The 10525-nt window shown below is 35.3% G+C and overlaps 1 long non-coding RNA gene across 1 annotated transcript; it reads left to right on the forward strand.

The window, feature by feature from the left end:
• The first annotated feature begins 1518 nt into the window (after window positions 1-1518).
• On the forward strand, window positions 1519-8493 carry LOC105784117 (uncharacterized). Its single transcript, XR_008192969.1, has 2 exons — window positions 1519-3447; window positions 7433-8493. It is a non-coding gene; the product is annotated as an uncharacterized LOC105784117 (long non-coding RNA).
• Window positions 8494-10525: the final 2032 nt, after the last annotated feature.

Raw genomic sequence — 10525 nt, forward strand, 5'->3', positions numbered from 1 at the left:
TCACTCAACCATTTTGAGCATATGATGTACCGTTGTAAAGGTCTCATGGAGTAGAATAAGAAACCATAATTTTATGATTCAACTCTCCACCTTTACCTATTGAGAATATGCCTCAAATTTCCATAAAAATGTAATTTTTCCAACACTTTATACCCTTCGAATAGTTATATTGAGATCTCTCATTATTTTCTTATTTATTATTATGTTTTCATTTTCAATGGATATTATTATGCCACTTATCGCACCCATAATATATCCTTTAAATTATTTTAATACTTGCATTCACTTGAGGAATGCAATGATCTAGTAGGGTAGACTTCTAAATGTTCCAATATATTTTTATTTAAAGAGAACCAATATCACAAAAGTTTATCTTTGAGTCAACAATCAATATATTTAAAAATCAATAACTTTTTAATAATCCAAAAATAATCTTATGTATTCAAATATAAAGTAACATGATGTTAATATATTTCTACCAAAACTCATACAAAGGTTCACTAATAAAACCTTAAGAGCCCATCGATATTTAATAATATAACTTAATAATTTGATCACATTTAAAACAAATAAATAATACGTATACCTAAATTAAGGAAAAAAAAGGTCAAGGCTCCTTACCAATGTAAAGCCTGATATATCCAAAATTCAAGAACTAAAATCAATGTTGATAGAAACAAAACAAGTTAATCAAATTAATTATAATTAATCATAAATTAAAATTAATTAAAAATATAATAAATATGAAATATTAAGTAAAAAAACTTCCAACAAAACTTTTCATCTTGATGTCTAAAATTTTAGATGAAAAATAGAGGATAAATTTGAACGTGGGGATTGTCACTTCCAAACAAGCTATTCCTTTATATAAAGTTACTGCTGGTCGTAGGTTCTCAAATCCTTTTTTGGTGATTTTACTTTTCTTTACTTTTTTGGAGCCTATTGGTTTTATAATTTTATTGACGCCGATAATTCTTTTGTAGTTGGGTGGTTGGAGATAAATATAGAAGACGTAAGTTTTATTCCTTTAGCGAAAGTCAGATAAATATAGAATATTAGAAGACAAGCTCGGAAATAAATCTGTCCTATATAGATTTCTTCGCACACCAAATGGGAAATAAAATTAGTTGAGTGGGTAAGGAACTTGAAACCAGTCACTGGATTATTGGTTCAAGTCTTACGTTTTGAAGTGATTTTTGAATTTTTTCGAAATTTTTGTTTGAGTTACGAGAAAATTAAAGAAAAAGATAAAAAGAGAATTGTGGTGATAATATATTATGAAAATAAATAATAAGGGTAAAGAAATAAGAAAATAGGAGAGTAAAGATGTATACAATGTTATCCAAAATTTATATTTATAGTTAAGTAGTATAAATGAAACCAAACTATATTTCTAATGAATATTAGAGTGATAAAGTAAATTAAACTTATTTTGATTTTTAACATCTACTTAATAATAAAATATTCATAACAAATTATTTATTTAAGCAATGTTTTAAAAATTAAACCAGATTAAAAATTTGATTGTGTTCTGTTCTTTTCTCTCGCATCCATGTTGGAAAACTTGTTTGAGGATGGTGGCGGTATCACTTCGAATGAGGACCGCAATATAAAAATAGTTCGCTTTAAGGATCTAGTTTCAGATACCGATAGTAACATGGCAGTGGATTCGCCCCAACCACCAGTGGCTTCATGGAAATACAAACTGTTGGGGAGGGGATCTTCTGTTTCTGTTTGTGAAGAGGAGCTGGAATTCTTGGAGGGTGACATCATGAGGACGACTGCCAATGGAGTCCCTGCGATTAACTTTTCCGAGAGGATCCAACAGATTCTGATAAGAGACATGGCAACCACGGTGGTGGTAAAATTGTTGGGTTCGTAATTTAGTGTATTCCACCCTCCATAACCGGATCTTCATTCTTTGGAAACCTACTCATTCCTTCCATCTCATGGATGTTGAGAACGGCTATTTTCTTGTCAAATTTCAGAGCATGGAAGATTATTAAATGGTTCTCACTCAAAGCCCTTGGATTATCTTTGGACAATATCTCACAGTCTAGCCATGGACTCTAGATTAAAATCCCCTTCAACCTTCCCGAATACTGTTATGGCATGGGTTCGTTTACCTGGATTGTCGGTGGTAATTTAATTGGTAAGGTAGCTAAGCTCGATTTTAAAACGGACAGTGGGTCAAGGGGGCATTTTGCCCGAATGGCGGTGTTTATTAATTTGGATAAACCTCTAGTCCCGCACATTTTGGTTAACGACAGGAGCAACATGTTGAATATGAATCGTTGCCGACGATCTGTTATTCGTGTGGTCGTTACGGCCACGTGCGAGACCTCTGCCCCTACAATGAGGCTACGACAGATGGTGACCTGGTCAAAGACGCAACCAAGACAGACTTACCTAGGAAGGAGAAACCGGTGGAATTGCTGAAACCATTTGGGCCATGGGTGCTCATCGAGAGGAAATCTCGGCGTAATCCGAGGACTAATAGAAGCTTAAATGCAAAAATCTCGGCTAAGGAAGGGGTGGGTTCCCGATTTAGTGCCCTAATGTCTCTAGGGGAAGATACGACAGTGATTGATGCAGTGGCTATGGGTTTATCGGGGGTGAAATTCAAAAAAGGAGGACTTCTAAAGAAAAGGGATAGGGAAACTCCAAGGGAGGATTTTAATAAATTGAGTGATTGGGCCAATCCAACAAAATTTGTTATGGGCTTTCAGATGGGGCTGCGAAATTGACGGGGGTAACGGACCTAGGCTGGTTGATGATGGACGACAATTTTGGGCCATTAGTAAATCTGCAGGTACAGCTTCTATCCCAATTGAATAAGTTTCTAATTCGCTTTTTATTTCTTCTTCTCAACAGGTACAAGACACAACATTGGTGGACCCAACACCGGTGAATAAATCAATAGAATATCATGTAAATGGAGCGAATTCAGAAGCTTCATTGATTCCTGTAGGCGAAGATGCTTTAACCCTCGTGTTGGATGAAAGGGAAGTCGTGGGCCATTCGGTCATTAATGCTCATTTAAACCCAATATTTGAGGGTTTAACAGAATCGATGATTAAAGTAAACTCTTCTGTCCTTAATCCCTAAAGACTCTCTCCCATGGTCTTCAAGGAAAATGATAGTCCCAAATTTCTCAAGCCTTTAAAGAATTATGGTTCGACTAAAGGTGGTAAAGGTCACCCAGTTTCCAAAGGGCGGGCCTCTGGGAGTAAAGGCGTTTCTAACCGTGCTGGCAAATCTATTAATAAAATTATTCGGGATCGTGGGGACCTGTTTAAAATTTTTGGTAATGCAAGGGTCCCTTTGTCAGATTCAATGAACTCCATGATCTAGCTTATTAGCTCCAAAATCGAAAATAAGTCGGATAAGGAGACAAGGAATTAAGATGAGAAACGCAAAGAAGATATTTGATTGCTGGCAATAGAGGTCAGTTTTTCTATCTTTAATTATTTTAATGAATTTAATTTCTCTTCTTAGAATTGTTAGGGAAGTGCTAGTAGCAAGTTTCCTTGTATTTTTCATAAGTACAATTAGGAATTCGAGCCCGATATTTTGGGGCTTCTTGAAACAAGAGTAAGTGGTGGTAAAGCAAATCCAATTATTTCCAGTCTCGGGTTCAAAGTTTTTCACCAAGTGGAGGATATTGGATTCTTTAGGGGTATTTGGGTTGGATGGAAGGAGTGGATTCGCATTGAAATAATTCGGAGCCATCCCCAATTTATCATTATTCAGGTATCTAATAATTCCTTTCATTGGCCTATCTTTGCCACTTTTTTCTATGGGAGTCTTGATAGTCGAAACCGGAAACACCTGTCGGACGTGTTGAAAAATATAATCCCGAGTAACGAGTCTCCTTGGGTGGCAATAGGAGATTTTAACACTCTTCTTTCGCCTAGTGAAAAGAGAGGGGGTCCTGTTAATGGGAAAAGGTATTCTTCCTTTGGGGAGTTTTTGGAATCTCCAGAATTAAATGATTTGGGTTTCAGAGGCTCTCCTTTTACTTGGTATAGAGGTGGAGTTTTTGAATGCCTTGACAGAGCTATTGGTAATGATGCATGGGTGGCTTCCTTTCTAAATTGTGCAGTGACCCACCTTCGAAGACTAAAATATGATCATAGACCTTTGTTGTTTTCTCTTAAGCCTTCCTTTCACATGCCTAAGGGACGACCTTTTCACTTTTTGGGTGGGTGGGTTGAACACCCAGATTTCTCTAACTTTGTTATGAGTAAGTGGAGTTTTAATGGAAGTAAGTCAGCCTCGATTTCTCATTTTATAGGTTAACTTAAAAGATGAAATAATGAGATATATGGTCATATTGGACTACGTAAAAAAAAGTTAATTCAGAAGCTCACCAATATTCAGAAGGACCTAGACTATTCTTATTTTAATTACTTAGTTCAGCTAGAAATGGAAGTGCATGAGGAATTGAACAATGTTCTTCTTCATGAAGAACTCATTTGGAAACAGAAGGCGAGATGTGAATGGCTTCTTTTAGGTGATCGTAATACTAGTTTCTTTCATAGGTGCACACTCTAGAGAAGGAAACATAATCGGATCATGGCATTGAAAAAGGTTTTGGTGAGTGGATCTTCAATAAGGAGGAATTATAGCATGAGGCGATAAGGTTTTTAAAAAATTTGTATGGTGAGGAACCGGGTCCGATAAGGTGTCTACCTTCTAGTTCGTTTCCAGTTTTTTAGGATTGGGAAACACAGTTCTTGAATGAACTGATTTCTGATGTGGAAATCAGATCTGCCTTGTTTGATAAGGGCCCTTTAAAGGTTCTGGGTAGTGATGGTTTGCATGCCCCTTTCTTTTAAAGTTAATGAGAACATGTTGGTGCTTCAGTTTGCGCTTGAGTTAAGAGGATTTTTGCAAGGGAATGTATTGCCCTAGATCTGAACAACACTTTGATTGTCCTTATTCCAAAGGTTCAGAATCCAAAGAATTTTTTACAGTTTTGGCTTATAAGTTGGTCATGAAAATCATTGCTAACTATTTTAAAGTGATTTTTTCGAGAATTATTAGGCAATAATAGACTGGTTTTATTGTAGGGATAAACACTACAAAAAACATTATAATTGCTCAGGAGGTGATTCACTCCATAAAAAGCAAACCAAAAAAATAGAAAATGGTTCATGGTTAAGATTGACCTTGAGAAGGCATATGATCGTGTTCAGTGGGAATTTATCGATGTATCCCTTCGGGCCACAAGTATACTGAATTTTCTTCGTAATGTTATTATGTCTTCCATTACTAACTCCACCATGTAAATTTTATGGGAGGGGACTCCATCCCAGAAAATTTTTTCGGTTAGAGGCGTACGTCAAGGTTGCCTTTATCTCCTTTTCTATTTGTTCTGTGTATGGAATGGCTTGGACATTCTATCCGTTCTGATATCAGCTTTAGGTGATGGATCCCTATTTGACTATCTCATTCAAGTCAGTCTTTCTCCCATATTTTTTGGCCGATGACCTGATTCTCTTTGGTCAAGCTGAGGAAATTCAAGCTAGGATTCTAAAAGGAGAATTGAAGAGTTTTTACGGCTATTCTGGTCAAAGGATTAATGCTCACAAAATGAATATTTGTTTTTAAAAAGGCGTGGATGATGAATTAGTAGAGAGTTTATGTCATATTCTCAAATGTTAAAAAGTTCAGACTCTTAGAAAATATTTGGAGGTTCTTCTCTTTCACAACAGAGTGGCTAACAGTACTTTGCACTTTGTCGTCTATAAGGTTTGTAGTAAACTTCAAAATTGGGACGCTAGTAAGTTATATTTTTTTATTATGACAGGAGCTTTTGCCTATGGAGCTATTTTTTTATTAGATATTACAATTCGGAACATAATGAGGATAATGTATTGGCAAGAATGTTAGACCATAAAGAAGCTATCATATCCCATTTAAGCTAGGCCAGCCTCTTTCTAGGATTCCATACTTTTTGACTTTATGTCCATAATGATGTCATGCTTGCTTTTGGGACTTTGGAGAAAAAAATCTTGATCGAACCCATATTTGCCCAATGGATCCAATCTGCTTATGGTAAAACTTCATACGGGTTCGATGTGCTTTTATCTTCAATGAATGGCCCAACATTCAATGCGGGTCGAAGCATATGGTTGCCTGGATGGTTAAATGATGTTAATAAAAATAGTAATTCACTATTCTTAACAATAGGTCCTTGAGACTTCTTGGTTCATCATGCTATTGCTCTAGGTTTACATACAATTACATTGATATTAGTAAAGGGCACTTTAGATGCGCGCGGTTCCAAGTTAATGCCGGATAAAAAGGATTTCAGTTATAGTTTTCCTTGTGATGGTCCGGGGCAAGGGGGTACTTGTGATATTTCGGTGTGGGACGCATTTTATTCACTTGCCGGAATGGCCATTTTAGCTCACTCTATTTTAATGGTGATTCCCAATTATTTCATGCAATCAATGGTGATTCTTAAAGGGCTCTATGAGGAAATAGAACGAATGGTTAGGTAGTTCATTTGAGGTTTTCGAATGGTGAGAATAAGTTGTCTCTGGTTGGCTAGGACAACATATGTTAGCCTTGGGATCATGGTGGATTGGGTTTCTTTAAATTGTAAGACCATAACACTTCATATATGATTAAATTAGGCTACAATATTGTAACTGATTCTAAGTCCCTTTAGGTTCAGGTTCTTAGGAACTTATATGGGGTATCCAGTGGTTTTCCAGAATCTTTGTCGTGGGGTAAGTGTTCTTTCATATGGACAGCACTCATTGAAGCTTGGCTACTTATTCGGGAGAATTTGCTTTGGTCAATAGGAGATTGTACTAGTATTAGGTGTTGGCGTGACCCATAGATTCCGAGGGTGGGTTGTTGGTTAACATAGTTCCTGGTCATTCATCTCTGGATATAGAGTGCCTTTTAAGTGTTATGATAACTGAGGATGGCGAATGGAACCTAGATATCTTTCGTCTATGGCTCCCAGATAAGTTGATTCGGAAGATTGTGGGGATTCCCCCGCCCCACCCGATAGTAGAGGTTGATAGAATCATTTAGGGAGGTACCTCGACAGGTTGTTTTTCCTTTAAAAATGCTTATGAGAAGTTGCAAGAAGGATCGTGGAATCCGAAAGAGTCGATGTAGAGCATCCCTTGGAAATTCCAAGGACCCCAAAGGGTTAGACTCTTTCTTTGGCTTGCACTCAAATTATGTGGTTCATGCGATTAGGGATTATACTACTGTGAAAAATGTTTGGGGCCAATTAATTCTGGTTGAATGGTTTTCTAGGTTTTATGTAGAAAATTTACTTGAATGGCTTGTCCTAAATTTGCAAAATCAGCATGGTTGGACTTTAGTAGATGTTGACTGGCAATGTTTGTTTGGGATCATCGCTTGCCATTTGTGGAAGAATCATATTCTTTTCATTTTTCAGGGTACTTCATGTAGTCATGCCAAACTATCAAGGTGTCGTATAGTTGGGAAAGGCAATATGTCTCATCTAACAAGGGCAAGGCAAATGACTCACGAGGTAAGATGCAGTCTTCATTTTTAACTGATTGTTGGGTCATTTTGAGTATAAATGGTTCCGTCTTGAAGGAAGCTGGTTTCGCGGCGGTAAGAGGAATAGTGCGAGATCAATGTGGAGCTTGGATTTTTGGATTTAATAAATATTTAGAGAACTGTTCTTTTTTTTACAATGAGGCGTGGGGTATTCTAGAATGACTATCTCTTCTAATTGAATGGAGTTATGATAATGTATCAATTCAATTTGATTGTCTTGAAACGGTTATAACTATTCAGGAGAGGTCTTTTGAAAGGTCCAATTCTGCTTTGGTTCGAAGCATTCATCAGACACTGTCGTGGTTCAAACAGTGGAGCATTAGACACATTTCTCGAGAGGAAAATTCTGAAGCTGATCATTTGGTCAAATTGGTCCAACATAGAACTTTTGATTTACGTTTGTTTGAGACCTTCCCGTTGGAGGGGTTGGCCTAGTTTGTGTAATTAGTTTATTTATTCTACTTTCTCACAAAAAAATTATTCATAAAAATAACATATTTTTTGTAAAATATAAAAAAATATTTTAAAAAGTATAAGTATGCAAATTTTAAAAAAAATGGAAATTTATTTTTTTTAGAAAATTTTATGAAATTTTAAAGAATTTTTTTGGTAATTTTAGAAACTTTTTGTTATGTTATGAAACTGTTTCTGTTATTTTTTGTTTTATTTTGCTTTTAATGACCTTTGGTGTTGCGCATCGTTTTGGTTAGTAGGACTTAAGTGAAATAGTATGGTTTGCTCATGTTATAGAGTAACAAAAAATGCTACGCTTTGGGCATCATTGTTAGTTAATTGAAACGGTGCGGTTTGAGGGAAGGTTACAGCTGTCAATAACAGCTTGTGGCTACCAACCCCTTGGTCGTTATGCACTCCTATTTCTAGTGGAAAGGGTGTAAAAGGACGATTATGGAATGATAATGAATTTTTCTCTCTTTTTCCTCTCAACTCTTTGTTTCTTTCTTCTCTCATCTTTATCAAGTTTCTCGTTCACTAAATATCACGCATTAAAGGTACCATAGGCTTGCGATGTAACACCCCTTACCCGAGACCATTGCCAGAATCGAGTACGAAGCGTTATCTGATTAACTTACTAATTTGGAGAATAAAAATTTGCTTTTAAAATCAATTCTCTCATGTTCCATCAAAATGACCCTAAAACATGCAATGAAAATGATTCGGGTCCAAACCGGGAATATTAAAAATTTTCCGATTACTTAAACAAATCAAAATAATTTATTTCACTATTCACAATAAAATTGTCCACCTGCACAATAGTCATTAAATTAATTATAACTTGAGTTACAAAACTTGAAATTTAGATCCGTAAATTTTCCCCAAAACTAAACTCATATATCTTCTTACCATAAAATTTTCAGAATTCTTGGGTTTCCAAATTAGTACATTTTATTAGTTAAAGTCTCCCGTGTTTCACTATTCGACAGTCCTGACCTCTCGTTACTAAAAATTAAATATCTCATTATACAAACTTCATATGGTTCTTCCGCTTGTTTCTACTGAAAATAGACTCACTAACGAATCAAGACATATAAATTATAACTCCTAATTATTTTATACAATTTTTAATGATTTTATAAAGTCAGAAAAGGGGACTTCAGAAACCATTCTGACCCTGACTCACTAAAATTCTAATATCTCATAATATAAAATTTCTTTGCCTGCACTATTTCTTTCATATGAAAATAGACTCAATAAGATTTAATTATATATCTCATTAATTCTCTAATTATATTTTTACTAATTTTGGTGATTTTTCAAATTCATGTCACTGCTGCTGTCCAAAAACTAAACCATTGCAAATTTTTACTCTTTTATAATTTCTTTGTATTAACCCACATTTAAACATCCATAATACCAAACATGTTCTTAATTAGCCATTTTAATAGCAAACCATTAGCCATATCATATGAACACACTCAAAATGACTAAGTCCCTATACATGCCATAACTTTACACGTTTCGAAATTACATAATACCGAGATGTCTGTGGATAGTGTGAGACGAACTCCGATGTCTTTATGATCCCCGATCTGACTTAGCGATACTATAAAAGAAAGAAGAAAAATAAAGAAAGTAAGCATAAAGATTAGTAAGTTTACAAATAAATAAATAACAACATTTACCATAAACAATTATATTCATAAATTTTCATTAAGCATTAAGATCTTTACTTTCTTCTTTACTCTCTTACTTGTTTACTTACTTGCTTGCTTAAACAACTCATGATTACAACTTACTCCTTCATTTCTAAAACTTCTTTTCTCAATTGATAACTAAGATACTCTTAATCTTATTAACTCACCTGAACTTGTCTATTAGATTTCTACCTGAACTTTCATGTAACATCGTCTATTTACTAACCCGTTGAATCACTTGGAATACTAAGGATACTCGGGTCTCTTGTCTGAATATAACATGCCAAAGCTATGTCCCAGACATAGTCTTACATACGATGTTTCTTGTATTGCAAATGCCATATCCTAAATATGGTCTTACATGGGAGTTCTCATATTGGTGCCCATGCCATGTCCCAGACATGGTCTTACGGGGGACCTCTCATCTTGGTGCCAACGCCATGTCCCAGACTTGGTCTTACATGGGACCTCTCATAATCTCAATGATGCCAATGTCATGTCCCAGACATGGTCTTACATGGGATCTCTTTACCCAAATGTCATGACATTTGTATCCAATACATTCCTAATGTTTCAACGGGGCTTGTATCACTAATTCTCTGTCATCTCATACTTGAGTCAACATTAAATAATTTCATGAAGTAAATACATAATTTCTGGAAAATAAAAATATTAATAATAATTATTGAAATATTGCATTTATTTACCGTAAACTTACTCGGTACAAAATACGATCAAATCTAGCACTTTAGTCCTCAACCTTTTTCTTTCACCGGTCTAAGTCCGAATTTCATTATTCTTGATCTATAATA

Source organism: Gossypium raimondii, chromosome 13 (assembly GCF_025698545.1).
Source record: "Gossypium raimondii isolate GPD5lz chromosome 13, ASM2569854v1, whole genome shotgun sequence".
In the NCBI taxonomy this organism is placed as follows: Eukaryota; Viridiplantae; Streptophyta; class Magnoliopsida; order Malvales; family Malvaceae; genus Gossypium; species Gossypium raimondii.